The following is a 17,465-nucleotide window of genomic DNA, read 5'->3' as shown; positions in this document are numbered from 1 at the left end:
CTTTTATATAGCAAACTCTTTTCTTTACAAAAAAGAACGGGTAATTCATACAAACATTTTATTTTAGGAATACATTTTAATTCTGTCTTTTTCAATTTAACATTTCATTTTGAAATAATTTTAGACCTACAAACTGGATAAAAATAGTACAGCAGTTCCAGTTTCCTTGCATATTAACATCTTACAGAACCACAGTATATTGATCAAAACCAAGAAATTAACATTGATACTACATTTGGCTGATCTACAGACCTTGTTCAAATATCAACAACTGGCCTACTTAATGTCCTTTCCTCAGACCATGAGCCAATATTTAGTAGTCATGTCCTCTTAGTCTCTTTCCATTTGGGGCAATTCCTCAGTGTCCCTTTGTTTCTCATGACCTTGACAGTTTTTAAAAGCACTGCCCAGTTATTTTGTAGCATGTCCCTCAATTTGATATTTCCTCATGATAAAATTCATATTATGCATTTTTGGCAAGAACATGAGAGAAATGTTATTTGGTGCCTTTCTCAGTGAATCACAGGAGTGGCACATGATGCCAATATGTCTCATTACGGGTGATGTTAACTTTGATCGCTTGTTGTAGGTGGTGTCTGCCAGGTTTTTCCACTATAAAGTCACTGCTTTCCCTTTTGTAATTAATAAGCATTTTGAGAGAAGCTATTTTGACACTATGTAAGTACCCTGCTGATGATTATATTTTCACCACTATTTTAGCATCCAGAGATGATGGTGGCCTGAAAACATTATTACTGTCGTCTTTACCTAATGGTGATTTTATATTCCCATCACTACTTCGAGAGTTATGAATTGGTATTCCACTGTTATGCAAGAACTTCCCTTACTCCCCATTTACTCAATACTTTTTATAACAGCGTGGACCATATTGAGTGTAATCTATTACTACCATTAATTTTTTGTTCAAATGTCCCAGATGTGACCAGTGGGAGCTACTCCTGTGTCTTTTCAACTTACTTCCATCATTTGTTAGTTCTCCCTTACTTTCTTGCACCACAAGATGTGCCATTATTGCATTTTATACATATCTTTCCTGTTCTAGCCCTAGAATCATGCATTTCTATAAGAATTCTTGTTTTATTTTATTGGATACTGGTACACAGAAACCAATATCCAGGTACTTGGCATGCTCATCACTACTGAAGTATTATTGCTTCTAGGCCTCTCTGCACTATTTCCACTTGGCAGCATAGCCTGGAAATCACTCTATATCCATTCATTACTTTTAGAGTCGAATGGTATCCCACTGTGTACAGTTGCCACAGTACATTCAACCACTCTCCTATGCATAATCACTTAGTTTTAAATATTTTACAATTATAAACAACGCCATAATGAATAATCTTAGGCATGTGATTTTCATATTGTTGAAGGTGTGTCTTCAGGATAAATTCCTAGAAATGGGATTGTGGGGTCAAACGGTGTGTAGAGGTAGATTTGTTAGATATTGCCCAATTCCCGTGCAAAAGGCTTGTACCATTTCCCTCACCATCAGCCGCCTATGAGAATAAAGCCTGTGTTTTCAAGTCTTCCCCCAAATCATTTTAGCAGAGATGCTGAGCAACATTTGAGTGGTTGGTTTATGTTTACCTCTTCTCTCTGACTACAGATGTCATTTAAGCATAGTGCTAACAACCAAAGAAAAGGTTTACATAACTGTAAAGAAAGAGGAACAGAAAGAACAAGAGCTGGAAAACATCACTCTTGGGGGGGGGGAAAAATTGGCTTTGATTACAACAGCTTAGGATGGAAACATATAGCTTAGAGTCTTCCCTCTGAAAGCTTAGCAAACCAAGATTTTACAGTAACTTTTCCCATGGCCAAGATTCAGCCCTGTCTCCTTTATGTCCCCAAGACCCATACCAATATTACAACACGTTGCACACAGTACTTGAATTATCTGCTTAAATGCCTTTCTAGCATTAGACTTTTAGCTTTGAAGTCAAGACCACCTATTGATCAACATATGTATCCCAACCCCTAGCATAATGCTCAACATATAAAAGTTTATGCTAAATTTTTGTATGATTGCATTTTCCTGATAAAATTTTTAAAAGCTCGTTAAATTAAAAACTAACATTTCCTGAGTGCTTACTCTCTTCCACACACTATCCTAAATGTTTTACATATATTGTCTCATTTCATTCTCTTAACGATCACACAAGGTTGGTTGTATTATTACTCCCATTTTATAGATTAGAAAACAAAGACTTGGGAAGACAAATTACTCGCTTAAGGTGATATATCATGGAAAAAAAGAGCTGGGATCTGAGTGGAATTTGAAGTGAGGTCTGTCTCATTCCAAAGCACATGCTGCTTTGCTTCCTGATTCCTGGTGCCCCTTAGATCATAATTATGCCGGCAGGTTCCTACTCTGCCTACTTTAATGCCAGTGCTAACTCTACATTAAGGATTTCAAGCCATTGTGTCACTATGAAGAATAAAAGGAAAGGTGGTTGTTTTAATGGTTTCCAAATAGACTCTTAAAAGGCTTTCTGAGATTTTTACCTTTTGGCAAATACGGCTCTGACTCCTCTGATACATGCAGACATTTATCACACCCTTGTGACTTGGATTATGTACAAGCATCCTATTAAAGAGTTTTCAAAAGACTGAAATGTGGTTTCCTTTCTGACAGCAAAGGAAAAATAAAAAGATGTTCTTTGCCCTCCTGTTCTAATCTGCGTTTGGAAGTCAAGTCTGCAATTCCCAGAACTCTGTCACCAGCTTGTTACATTTCCATAAATCTGTCCAAGAACACAACACTGTTCCTCCCCAAAATGTAATGTAAACTGTAAAACACATGCACATGATACCTGGATCCAATTTGCCCTCGTTTTGTATATAAGTGAAAATAAAGTGATGCTTTAACTCTTACAAATGCCAATATCACATTACTTAAATAAGTGCCACCAAATCATTATTGAAATTCTGATAGCATTTGCCCTACTGGTAAAAGAAAATTACCTGTAATGCATAGTTTAAATAATTACTTTTAAACAAAAGCTTCTCTTCTGCATTGCTTATTTATCTTTTGAGACCAACTCAGCAGGGCTATGTATTTTATTAAAATTGCCTTCAGACTGCTAATGGCAGGGCGTCTGTTAGCGCAGGAAAAGTGATGGCAGTTTGACTCCTTTCCTAATATTGGGAGTTAGTCCAGACACTTAAGAGCCAGAACTCTGCTGTGCATTTGACTATGTTATCAACACTTTACTTGCTAATGATACTAGTGACAGCATTTCAATATGATGGGTCAGGCTTAAATACGAAAGCTTATAATTGTGCTTGCAGAACCAAAGAAACTCTCCCTGTACCCCCCCAAATTCCTTTTATCAGAAGATCAGCTGGTGTTAAGCTTCAGGACTGGGAATTATTTGGTAAGCTTCTGCTCAATACACTTTTCCCCTTCTCCTTTCCCCACCTTGAATGGAGAGCCTCCATCAGCACCTGATATCTGCCCGTTCAGAAAATGACAACTAAAAGCCTTCCTGTGGAGCAGCCGTGTGCCAGCTACCCAGCAGAAGGTCACACTGATGACTTCCCTGGGGCTTTTATTTTCCCCAGGGAATTCCACAGCCAGGGTTGACTGCTTGCCAAATACGCTGAGTGCCACAAACCAGCAGCGCTGAGAGCCCTCCACCCTTCCCGATGGGAAGAAGCGAGCAACTGTGCCGAACACCTGTGTCAGCCCCTGTCCCTGGGCCACCCCAGGCATTCAGGAACGGGGCTCCCCTCGTCTAACTGGCACTTCTGCCCAAAAACTTCTCAGTAGTCTTATGATAATAGTTACATGTGTCAGATCTCTATAACATCAGCATGTTTATCTACTGTTGACGAGAGTGACTTGTATAATCCCTGACTTAAGTATTTTACTGTAAGGGCCTAAAGGCAGTCAGCATAATGAATGTGTCTCCTGCTACTGTGAAGGTAGAGCAGCACCCTCCATCGCCCCCTTCTCCAGCTACCCCAACCAACCCGAGGACCAGAAAACAGTCTGAGATGCGGAAGGCACGATTCCATAGACGAAAAAGGCAAGAAAGTAAATGGAGATAGCAAATTAAAACTTTAAAGAACCATATATATGAAAGGAGAGGTAGCTGGAGGAAGAGGAAGGGCCAAAGGGAAGTTTTTGTTTATTTATTTTAAGATGGGAAACCTGAACATGCTTAAATATTGAAAGTTTCAGTGAAGAAGTTTAAGTTACTAGAATGAAGAATCCATGTTCCTGCCCTGGCCTGTGTGCCTCAGTTGGTTGGGTAACATCCCATGCACCCAAAGGCTGTGTAGTTTCCATTGAAATTATAAATGACAAACAAATGGGAAATTTGGCTATGCAAAGGAACTAATCTAACGCACACTATTTTAACTATTACATGTCATTGTCATTAATGTCTCTATTACAAAACCATAAATTATTATGCAAAGTCAAAGAACAGGACTCAAATTCAAAATAATTCTGCAATTTAAGGATGTGAAAAAGAAAAATGATAGCTGTACTATCTATCATTAGTTCCTTGAACACAATCATCAGACAATATCCTGATCAGATAAAATTGCCCTGATCACTGTTAATTTAAGTTTATTTTCATTTATAATTTATATTCCATGGATAAAGAATAATTTTAAAAATGCTTTGCACAACCTGTAAGTCTGAGTGACAGGTGAGACATAGCATGTCCCTCATTGGCTAAAATCCCTTTAATGATTCTCGTCTCATAACAACAGTCAAGGTCCTACCATGGTCTACCGGGCCCTATATGATGGACTCCACGTCTTCCACCCCACTCTCATCTCTTGTCCACTCCTTCCTCCCCTCCCACCATAATGCCCTTCTTGAAACCCCTTCAGCACACCAGGCACACTCATACTTGTTCCTGCTGCTGAATGAAACTCCCTTCCCCCATATATCCAAATGGTTCCCACTCTCACTCCATCCAGGTCTGTGCTCCATTCTCTCCTTCTCAGAAAGACCTTTCTTAGACACAGTATCTGATACAGCCTCCCATAATTCTCTACTTACTCCATTGTATTTTCTTCTTACTACATATCCCCATCAACATATATATCAAAATCTTCAACTTACATTTTCCTCCACTAGAATGAAAGTTCAAGAAGAGTAAGAACTTCTGTTGAATGAATGAATGAATGAATGAATGAACAGATAATCATCTTTTCATTCCATCTATCTGAACGGGAAATTTCCCCAGAGAAACAACAGTAAGAGAAACAATCATAAAATTCTTGATTTCTTCAACTCTCCATAAAATCCAAAGTATCAGTATCGGTTGCATTCTTTATCAAATTATAAATGGGTATAGATGGCAAACGATGATGGTATTTTCTGTGTGTGTTCGCAAGGCTGTATGCAGAATTATTCGTATTCCACAAGCTGGAAGGCAGCGTAATGCAGTAGGCCTGCGTCATGTGAAAAATACAGACTTACCTTTGTTAGGAATATGTCATGTGACACTGGGTGGCAACTTAAGTTTGTAAAATAGGGGCCCAGACTGAGGTTCTTACTATCTCTCATGAACAGGGATATCTGAGATACTTGTCTCTTCCTTCTTTATTTTGCTTCCAAACGTACAAACCCAAACAAGAACCAGATTCCATTTAAAGTCAATATTTACATTAACAGCTGGATGCCAAGAAGAGCCACTACATTGGGCTTTATTTCTTTTTGTTTAGTTCAAGGATATTTGTAAACTGAAAATGGGGGGATACTTACTACCAGAAAACTCTTTACAAAAGTTATCACCCAAAAGCGGTCCTCAACTCTATAAGAATCCGTGTAGACACACTTACAGGCCCAATTTCTCAGGCATATGATTCTAAACACGGGGTCCTTTCAGGACTCCATATTTAGCTATAAGCAGAGACGTTAGCAAGATCTACTTGAAATTATTTTCCTTTTAGATGGAGGGGGTGTTCTCCCAAGATACACAACAATCATAATCTGTGTAGCCCCTGATGCAAATGCTAGGGAATCACTAAATCCCTGAGGCATCCAGGGAGAACTTTAAGCTTAGCTCCTTTCTAAATAAGCCATTTTACTTAGAGAGATGTGATCCGACTGAAGGACAAAGGCATTTATCTTTGTGGGAGATGAAAACTGAAAACCCACTGGCAGTTGCTCAACAGGAGACCTGGATTCCAGAGGGTCTGTAGAAGTAGTAACACCGGAGGGGTAACAGAGAAGGAAAGGATCCATCCCCAAGCTTCTACCAATAACTAAGCAAAGGTTGCGAGAGTTGTAGTCACTGTTTAAAACAAGTGGGAGGCTTCTCTGAAGCTGGAGATGAACACAAAGCTGTCAGTCACTCATGGTGACACCCAGGGCAGTGGGACTGCCGATGTCAGCGTGGTTCCAGCTTCCTGAGGAGTGCGACTGGCACCAAACCTTCCACAAGGGCTGACAAATGCTCACAGCAGACCCTTTGAGTGTCGGGATCTTCCTATTTACATAGAAATTGTCTGTTTAATTAACCTTCATTCTACACACGGTAGTCAGCATTCAGTACTTAAGATTAATGTGAGCAGATTGATTCTGAGGAGGGTCAGGAGCTTCCAGAGGTGGACCCAAGTCCCGAGGACACAGCAGAGAAGAAAGAAAACTTGGTCTTCATGAGCCAAGTGTTCTCCTACTACAATTACACAATCACATTTTATTTGTTTTAAGGCCTTGATTCTGAAAAAGTTCTCAAGAAACCTTCACTTCAAAACAGCTCATACACCATAAAGAATGATAGAAATCGGGGCACATCTATAGATCTTATTAGGTTAGAAATTTCCTTCTAGTCTTGACATTTCTTTCAATTATTTTTTCACCTTCAAATCCTAAAAAGAGGATACCCAAATGCTGGACTTTTCTCTATAAAGGTGTTAGCCATGATTTGCAAAACTGAGAACGTAACAAGTAAGCACATACGAGAACTAAACCAGGGGCAAGAGACATGAGAACTCCAGAACTGGTGGCAAAAGAATTATCAGCAAATGCAAACGCAATGTCCTGACCTGCTGCGTCTCCCAGGCCAATCTCTCCCGCTCCGATGTCCTTGGTCTTATCTATAGCTTCCAACGCTAAAGAGAAGAAAAGAAAAGCATTTAGTGAGAAATCAAGGTAATTCCAAAACACTCAGGTGAAAAACAATGAAACATCATAAAGAGAGTTAAAAGAAGATACCTACGATAAAATGGTGGAAGAATTATTAAGTAATCTTCACTGTAATAATTTTTAAAAGACCACATTCATAGCCACATAACAAGGTCAGACTCACAAGACTGTGCCAGTTAATGGTTGATAAATGAATGATGAACCATTGAAAACCAAACTTTTATAAATGACAGTCAAGATATGACAGCTTAAAGGTAAAAATAGGAACTAGTTATTTTGAAGCTGCACCAATTAAATCACTTCTTCAAAATCTTTGTATTATTAGTTCAGTCATACAAGCACATGTGTGTGTGTAGCCCTGGGACTAGTTTTATTGAGAGAAACAATTTTAAGCATCTTTATAGTCCATCATGGTTAACTTAAAGTGTAACTATAATACATTACTTACAGCTACAGTACTTTATGGAAAACATGCTAATGGGCACTAAAATCTATTAAATACAGACTAGCACTTAGCAAAGCATGGTGTTATGTTGCACTAGGATACTAAGCTGTATAAAACCATGAGGTTTATGAACACACTGGATAATTTCTAGGTTAAAAACAACAACAAAAACAGCAAAATGAAAACAGAAACACTCTATTTTTACTCAGTCACTTTAACGGAGACAGACTCCAGTGTCATAAGGACCAGGTTTAATCATTGGTCCCATGACAGAAGAGCTATAGGTCCTTGGAAGTTTATCTAACCTCTTGAAGTCTTATTTTCCTGAAGTGTAAATGGTTTCACAATCTTGACATGAATCTAAATTTTTTTTTAAAAACTTTCAATGCATATAACTATTTTATCATGATTTCATTATTTATGTATGGCTATCCAATAACTTTTTAAAAATTTATCTTTATTGTTGAAAGTGTTACAGATATCCCCTTTTCCCCCCATTAACCCCCTCCACCCAGCATCCACCCCTGCCCCCCCCCCCCCGGCCTTCTCCACACTATTGTCTGTGTCCATGGATTGTACGTATATGCATCTAAGTTATTTGATTAATCCCCCCCACTCTCCACTCTCTGAAATTCATTTGACTGCAAGTTCAGCAGCTATTCTCAACTTTTCAAGCTTTGATTCCCCAAATGATTAAGTTCTATGGTTTTAAAACATTTAAACATTTATGAATGGTTTTTGCATGTGTATATGTGATATTGTTGGCAACATAGTTATTCAAAATTGTAAAAATATAAATTATATAAATTTTCTGCCCTGGCATGGTAGAATGACCTGCATTATCAACCTGATGATGTGATCGGTACTTTAAGACTTCAAAATGATCCTTTCAGGATAACGGATAGAATTCCATCTCCGGGATATGGGTCTAACATATCAGAGGCAAGGATTTAGAGATGATCTAGGACAAGGCTAATTGTTTTTTATATCCTCACTTAGGATACCTCTTTCTATTGATTTGATAGAGAGAGAGAGAGAGAGAGAGAGAGAGAGAGAGAGAAACATCGATGTGAGAGAGAAACATCGATCCCCATCATCCCTTGCAAGGTGACTGCCTCTGTGGCTCTGTGCTGATACACTAATCCCCGTCCCCAGGGGCACTGGCCTCATCTCTGCCCCTGTACCCAAGAAGCTGGTGCTGATGGCTGGTATCAATGACTGCTACACCTCAGCCAGGGCTACACTGCCACTCTGGGCAACTTGGCCAAGGCCACCTCTAATGCCATCTCCAAGACCTACAGCTATCTCACCCTCAACCTCTGGAAAGATACCATGTTCACCAAGTCTCCCTATCAGGAGTTCACTGACCATTTTGTAAAGACTTGAACCAGAGTTTCTGTGCACAGGACCCAGGTTCCCCCTGTGACCATTACATAACATTATACAAGAAAAAAAAGTAAATTAAGCCTGGTAAAATAAAAATAAAAATGAAAGAATATATAAAAAGATGGAAAGACATCCCATGGGTCAGAATACTTAATATTCTCAAAATGACAATATTCCCCAAATTGATCTACAAATTCAACACGATTCCTATCAAAATTTTAGCTGCCATTTTTGGTAGAAACTGACAAGCCGATCTTTACATTCATATGGAAATGTTAGGGATCCAGTATAGATAAATAATCTGGAGAAAGAAAATGCTGGGAGTGCCCCCTTCCCGACTTCAAAACATAAGACAAAAAACTGCAGTAACCAAGAAGCGTGATACTGGCATAGGGATTCAAATGTAGATCAAGGCACAGAATTGAGTGTACAGAAATAAACCCAGACATTTATGGTCAACTGATTTCTGAGACACTTGCCAAAACAATATATTGAAGGAAAGAAGAGTTGTGGTATGACAAAAAGAATAATAATAATAGCAAAATATCCTAGTTCCTGGCACAGAGCTTCAAAAACCCTTGGAGTTCCCTGAACGTAGGCATGCCTTTGTGATGCTATGCTATGGGGTGACTCCTGGCACAGCCCCTAGATAGCTTCAGAATGCAAGAGATTGTCAAAACAAGGAAACGTGATTTGAAAGCTGGAAATTTCAAAACACTTGCCCACACACCTCTGGAAAGAGGAGAGGAACTGGAAGACAGATTCATCATACGGTCAATGATTTAGTCAATCATGCCTATATAATAAAATCTTACTAAAAAGCCTATAAAAAGTGGGGCTCAGATAGCTTCCTGGCTGGTGAATATACTGATGTACCCATAGGGTGGCAACCCTGACTCCACAAAGACACTCCTGTGCTCAGAACTCTTCTAGACTTGTCCTATGTACCTCTTCATCTGCCTGTTCATTTGAATTTTTTATTATAAAAGGGTAATCAAAAGTATAACACTTTTGAGTTCTGTGAGTCATTCTAGTGAATTACTGAATATGAATTACTTGGAAACTGCAAATTTGTAACCAATTCAGCCAGGCAGAAGTGCCCAGTGCTGATAGACCTCACTCTCAACTGGCTTCTGAAGGTGAGTCTGGTTAGAAACCTGACCGTTTAACTTGTTAGTAACTTGATCTGATACTAATTCCAGGTAGTGTCAGATTGAACTAATGGTAGGAAACCCAGTTGTCAGAGAATTAGTATTGGGACATAATAGTCTATTTAACAAATGGTTCTGGGATAGCTGGATAGCTACATGCAACAGACTGAAACTGGACCCCTACCTCGATACCATACAAAAAATTAATTCAGTAATGAATCATACAACCAAATGTAAGAGGTCAAACTCTTAGAAGAAAGCATAAATGTTCATAACCTTGAGTTTGGCAATGGTGTCTCAGATATACTTCCAGCAGGTAAGACAAGTAACAAAAGAGAAAAAACAAATTGGACAACATCAAAATACAAAACCTTCACTCTGGCTAGATGGCACAGTTGGTTGGAGTGTCATTCTATGCACCCAAAGATTGCAGGTTTTATCCCCCCCCTTTTTTTTAAAGTATCCACATCTGTCTTGAAAAATCTGACCATGTTAAGATAATATAAAAGATATTTAACATTTTGATAGGTTATTTTTTCATAGATAACATTAATGGCATGCCAACATCAAATACCAACTATAGACATCTTTAGAGATGTAATCTTTCAACAGAGCTCAAGTATCATAATACAATCCAAGTATAATTCTCACTTTGTCAGGGTTGATAATGTAAAAAAAAAATTTTTAATCCAAAGTAATGGTGATAGTTCAGAATACAATTTGTTAAAAGTTAGAAATCATATAAATAAATTAAATAAGGTGGAAAAATTGTAAAGTAGAAATTTCAAGTGATAATATAAGAAGTGAGATGATCCATTCCAGATACACAGAACGTCTACAGCCATACCACCCTGAACGTGCCCGATCTCGTCTGATCTTGGAAGCTAGGCAGGGTCGGGCCTGCTTGGTACTTGGATGGGAGGTCAGATATACATAATACAGCATCAGCATCACCAAATAAACACAGCATTTAGATGGTTGATTAATAAGCTAATTGAGTAATTATCAAGTAAAAAACATAGAAAATCAATAATCTTAGTTTGTTCCCAGCAAATTCTGAGTGATTGCAAGTAAAGTTTAACCTTATGAAAGCGACGTTTACTTGTTGGTATTTTCTTAAAGATAATGAATGAAAATGCCACATTCCTCTAAGGAGAATTTGTTAATTCTGGCTTTCCCAGCTCCCGCATTTATATGCGACCACTGGAAAGTTATCTAATGTCTTGGTTCCTCCATTTCTCGTCCTTACGTGGGAATGATAATAATGCATGCCTTATAGAGCAATTAATAGAATTAAATGAATTAATTGCTGTCAAGTGTAAGAACATCTGGTCCACTGAGCACCGCTGAATAACACTATAAGTACTCAATGTTAGATCGCCTTATTACTCTTACAATCTTTCATGCCATAGCAAGAACGTGTAGAAATATTTTAATCAAATTTAAATTACCATTCCATGGGAAGGTGAAATGTCATAGGGCAGACTTTTGTCTGCATATCGATGAAAGTCATCGTGGCCAGAAGAACGAAGTCCTGTGACTAGCCAGTCCTGTGCCTTTGCGGTAGGCGGGGAATGAAGCAGCGGCTCTCCCAACGGACAGGGTGGATGTGTGTAGGGGTTTCTAGAAGAGTGCAGCGGTAAGGAAAGCCGGAAGGCTAACCACATCTCCTGTGTGAACACGGAGAGTCTTTGTCTGCTGTGATTCAGATTTTGTAATCTGACTAAACTTAGAGAAATGTTAAACTAATAGGTGATTGATATTAATTTAGACATCTTGGATTAAAAAGTCCTTAGCTGAGCCTAGAGGGAGACAGACTCCTTTCCTTCACCTCCTGCCACTGAATCACGGTCTTCCCATCTCTTAAACATCTATAGACTCTGTCCCTTCCTGTCCACTTCCATAGCTGTCACCCTTCCTTCTCCCTTGTGCTTCTTACCTTGACTGTGATGATACCTTCCTTAGCTGTTCTCTTTGCTCCAGTCTCAAACCCTACCCATGAGACAACCTGAGTATGTTCTGTCATTCTTCTGTGCAATTTCTTCCCTCCAGACTCAACCCAGCTATTGAACCTTCTCAGTGAAGACTTTCCTAACTCTCTAAGGAGTACTGAGGAAGTTCTCATTTCACAGGACCTCAAGTGGTAATTAGCATACATGTGGAAGTACCCAGTTAAGGGTGATGTCAAATTACCATGAGCTATTATTGTAAAATTCCATGCCAAAAAGGTATATGGTAGTGTGTGGCCTTTCATATGTGGCTACTGAAAGCTGAAAGTGGTTCCAATGTTTTCAAAAAAAACTTGGATCACATATACTAGCCATCTGATACATGTTCATATATACTTTTATTCCTGAAAATATATATCTGAGGAAATAATTCTAAAAACAAGAAAAGTTTATGCACAAATATGTTCATCTAAAGTTATCTGTAATATAAATACAAATGGCTAACAACAGAGCATTGGTTGAATAAACTACAGATCATCTCCCTATTAAACAGCAGGGGAAAGTGAAGCTTAGTAATTAGCAGAGCTCTGATCCAGACAACATGCCTGTGACTCTAGTGCCCAAAAGTTCCTAAACTGATTGTGCTCCTAAATATTAATATTCTAAAATATTAATTATGGTTAATAGGCAGACGATGCGTAGTTTATATAACCAATGAAACACACACACACACAAACACACACACACACACGCACACAGAAGATATAAGATATAATAAAAATGACTCAAAGAATAAATGGCGAGATGTTACAATGTTACTTTTAGAAATATATGAATTTATTACCTTCTTTGGCTAATCTCCATTTTCTAAATATCTCTCCAATAAATTAAATAACTTTCACAGTGAAAAAGGTTATTAAATAGAATAACAAAATTTTTATACAAATTGCAAATTGCTATTAAAGGGAGAAATAAAGGGCTTTATAAAAGTTCTAGGTTGGCACCTAGTGCCCTCATATAACTCTTGTCTTCCTCTTCAGCACATAGATGCCCACTGGACACTCCATCTGGGTCCATTTCCTGTGTAGTAGCCAAAAGTCTTTTTAAAAACCATTTATTTACTCATTTAATTATGTGTTAAAATGTATTTGTACGTGCCAGACACCTTATCTACACCAGTTCTTTACTTCACAGCCACCCTGTGAAACGTGCATTATTAACACTTACGGAATAGGAAACATGTGGCAGAGCTGGGATTTGAACCCAAGGCTGCTTGACTTCAAAATACAGTTTCCTCCCAGTAGACCACATATGCCTCTTCAAAATGCATCTGTCTATGTAATAATTCCCCATTTTGCTTTCTTTTAAAGTGTTAGCTAATGTATCACATAAAGTAATTGTTACAAATATGGAAATGAGCTAGTCAGGTAACAGTGGGGGAAAATACGAGAATTGGAGGGCTCCTCCCACCACTTCTCACTGCTCCATTGTTTTCCTTCTATTTCCTTCATAGGGCTTAAAATTAGTTTGTTTTATGAACTTGCCTGTTTTGTTCATTACTTTACCTCTAGCACCTAGAACAGTGCCTGATTTAGATTGGATTTTAATATATACATAGCAGATGAATGAATAAATATATTCATGAGAACATGTGTAAATTCTTCTCTTTACTAGCTATGTGTCTCTTGACAAAGCTACTAGCCTCTCAGCATTTAAATCCGCATTTCCTTAAAGCATTACTGACTTATGAGTTTAACTTCATTCATTCAAAAACTTTTTAGTGAGCACCTATGAGATGCCAGCACCTGTTGTTCTAAGCAATGTGATAATAGCAGGGAACAAAACAGACAAAAATCTCTCATTACGTTTATACTCTGATGAGTGAGGAAAGGCAAGAATATAACAAGTTAGATGGTGATGACTATTTTGGAGACCAAACAGCTTGTGAATAGGAATCTGAGAGGAGAATCTATAATTTTAAGATGGGTAACTGAGAAACAGGACATATGAGAAAGGAGGTGAGGGACTGAGACATATGCATATTGGATATAAAGAACTTTTCACGCAGTGAGAACAGCAAGCTGGCATGACTGTATTTTCAGAGTGGCTGGAGTGCAGGGAGTGAATGAGAGTAATAGGAACTGAAATCAGATAAGTGAGGGGGGCACAGGCAGGCTGTGTGAGGCCCTGGCTTTTGTTCTCAGAAAAATTATGAGCCACTGGAAGGGTTTTAGCAGAAGTGGTATACGGATGTGACTCTTAGGTTTTTAGTTCTCAATAGGGTTGCTACTGGCATGTGGGGTGGGCAAATTCCTCTTTGTCCTGACTGTCGGGCACATGGCAAGTCATTTAGCATCTCTAAACTCAGCCCACTCAGTAACAGTAGTAATTTCCAGACCTTTTGACAACCATAATGCCCCCATTTATTCCTGCACGTATGTGAAGAATAGACTGAGTGTAGGTATAAAGGTAGAGTCTATTTCAATATTCCAGATTATAGTTTATATTATCTTGAGCCAGAGTGGCAGCAGTGAATTCAGAATATATATATTCTTTGCAGAGAGGATTTGCCAGGCAATTAAACGTGCGCATGGGGGAAGCTAGAAGTCCAGATGACTCCCAGGTGTTGGGAATGAGCAGATAAAAGGACGCAGTTGCTTGTCACTGAAACTGCGAAGGCTGGATGTAGACGGAGCAGGTTTGGTGAAGAAAGCAGGCATTCAGTCAAAACACGTTGCAAACGACTACGTAAAAGTAGATATGCATACTTTGTATCCACAAATGTTGTAAAAGGCGGTAATGGGCACTAGTTCTGAACTGATGAACTTGTTAGAGTGCATTTTATGGAGTGATAGAGCTAACAGACATAAACACTAACTAAATAAAGGAATAAATGATTACTAATAATAAGTGATATAACTAATAGTAATCTATTAGCTATTTTAAGCAATTAGATTATATCATGAGACTTTTTGTGTGTGTTTTGTCTTAAAATAACCCAAAGGAATAAATATAATAGTGGAATTGTGAGCATTAAATGGTGTGTGGGGAGGCAGGCTTTTACTGCTGTTAAAATCCCACCAGGTCCATGCTGCTGGGAGTGGACGTCCTACAGGGAGATTAGGCTCAGGCCTGGGAAAACAGTGGGTGCCACAACTGCCCCGCACCTCACACTGACTAAACACCACCCTTCCAACATTATGGACTCAGCTGGTCAATATGCGTCAACCTTTTCTACATTCATGATCAATTCAAGGATTTCAGAGAAAATGCTACATCCAGACACTAGTTAGACACCCTTTATGGGTAGACATGAGTCATTCCTTGGTGGATGAAAGAAATTAATCTGAATCAGCACAATGAACTGATTGATAAAAACATACAGTTTAGAGATGCTAGGAGGAAGAATCCAGTTGTATCCCTGCTGGAACCTTTTCCCCAGGGATAGCATTCTGCCCGCTCATAAGAAAGCAATGCTCACCGTGTAAACATGACATTTCTCCCCAAATGTGTTAAACAGCCATACTCCTAGGGTCAGAAAACTTCCTTCTCTTTGAATGTATACCACATTTATGAAAATTCTATTTCAATATTTTCTATAACATTCCCAGTGAATAGATACAGTGAAGTATTTGCATTCCCAAAGAAGTCCTGGCACACACGTCGCACGATGCACCCTACTCCCTTTAGAGCGCGGCGCCACTTTCCAGACTGACTTGGCCCCTTGTTATATCCCCTCTCTCTCCCGCAGACATTAGCTGAAGGCAACTGGATGCACGTCTTCCGCCAAGGGGTAACCTTCAATCCCCAGTTAGCTAAAGAAGTCAGAAGGATCGTGCGAAGGTGGTTGTTTGAGCTGAAGAGGAAGGAAGGTGATGTACCAGTGGCACAGATGCCCCATGGGTCCCACATTGTTGCTTCACTGGAAGGGCTTAGGGTGTCATAATGAATTACCACGGATGCGAGGCAGCAGGACTGTTAGATTGAGCCCGGGAGCCTGGGATGACAGCGCCTGCATGATCATCTAATGAGGGGACAAGACTGCTTCACTCAATTAGTGGACAAGGCTTTTAATGCTGCTCTGCACAACTAAAGCAATTTGGATTACTTAGAGCCGAGTCTCCATTTAGACTGTTTCAGAAGCTAAAACAGGGTGTGTGGTGTGTGTTTTTTTTAAATATAATTTCTCTTGAGAGTATTTGAATGGTAATAAGCTATTTGAAAGCCAATCACATTATTTCCTACTTTTCCCTAAGTAATATTGAAATATATTTTTAAAAGTTCAAATGATAGAATTTACTCTAGCAAATGAAATGTAAATAAGCTAGCAAATGATTAAGGATCTGCCGAGGGTCTGTGTGTGTGCGCTCGAGTGTGCATGCCGCCACTATGTGTGTGTCTCTGTGCCAGAATTACAGTTGGTGAATTTCATTTCATCAGCCAACATTATCAGGAGGGTTGCATATTTATTCTATAGATCCACATTAAAAAAAAAAAAAATTCCAGATCTTGCCTTCTTTGGCTGGGAGGACATATATTTCAGAGCTTTGGATATGGAGAACTGACGTTTCCACTCCATTATTTTTTCCCTATGTCACTGCGTGATGAAAAACATGCTATGTGCCATGAGACAATTTTCTTCAATATCGTGATCGCTGACCCATGTCATAACTAAAACCTTACCCTAACTGAGGCCGTTTAATTCCCTTCATTCTCCTTGAAGACATACAGGAGGCTCACTCTGGTCATCTTCTTGCTTTCTATCTGCTTACTTGGTGTGTTTAATTCTCAGCTGCCTTGCATTGTGCGGAATTCTATGAAATTTTGCTCATTTAACTAGAAGGTTGTTGGGTAAAAGGAATTACTAAAGTGCAAGACACACAGTAGGTGCGAATATATTTTTGTTAAATTGAACACAAATTCTACACAGGTAAAGAAAGTGAACTTCATGATCATACACACGCCCACCCCCCTTCCTTCGCTCCCCTCCAGTGAGTGGCAACATCAGGACGAAAAGATGAGAACATGAATCTATAGCTGTATTTTACCATCACCAAAGTCAGGGTTTCTTTGTTAAAAAAAAAAATTAAAAAGTAGGCCCAATACAAATCAAGTTTTAAATGAAACACATCTTCCCATCTTTGTTTTATAAAAGAGCTATAGCCCTGGCCGGTATGGCTCAGCTGGCTGGAGTGTCGCCTGGACACCGGAAGGTCGCAGGTTTGATTCCCAGTCAGGGCACACACCCAGGCTGCGGGGGTTCAATCCCCGGGGCAGGTACTGGAGGCAGCCGATCAATGTTTCTCTCACATCAGTGTCTCACTCTCGCTCTCTCTCCCTCCCTTCCTCTCTCTAAAGAAGAAGAATGTTAAAAGGGCTATATGAACATGCTAAAT

At 39.0% G+C, this 17,465-nt stretch overlaps 1 protein-coding gene across 2 annotated transcripts in view; it reads right to left on the bottom strand.

The window, feature by feature from the left end:
• SOX5 (SRY-box transcription factor 5) overlaps positions 1-17,465 on the bottom strand; it is an 891,887-nt gene that overhangs the window by 582,312 nt on the left and 292,110 nt on the right. For both annotated transcript variants that reach the window (XM_081129463.1, XM_081129465.1), the window contains exon 5: positions 7,039-7,104. The gene's annotated coding sequence lies outside the window, so the exon portion shown is untranslated. The remainder of the gene's footprint in view (positions 1-7,038; positions 7,105-17,465) is intronic.

Source organism: Miniopterus schreibersii, assembly GCF_964146895.1.
Source record: "Miniopterus schreibersii genome assembly, chromosome: 2".
Lineage (NCBI taxonomy): Eukaryota > Metazoa > Chordata > Mammalia > Chiroptera > Miniopteridae > Miniopterus > Miniopterus schreibersii.
The sequence above is the reverse complement of the archived record's forward strand: the minus strand, read 5'-3'. Positions and strand labels throughout refer to the sequence as shown.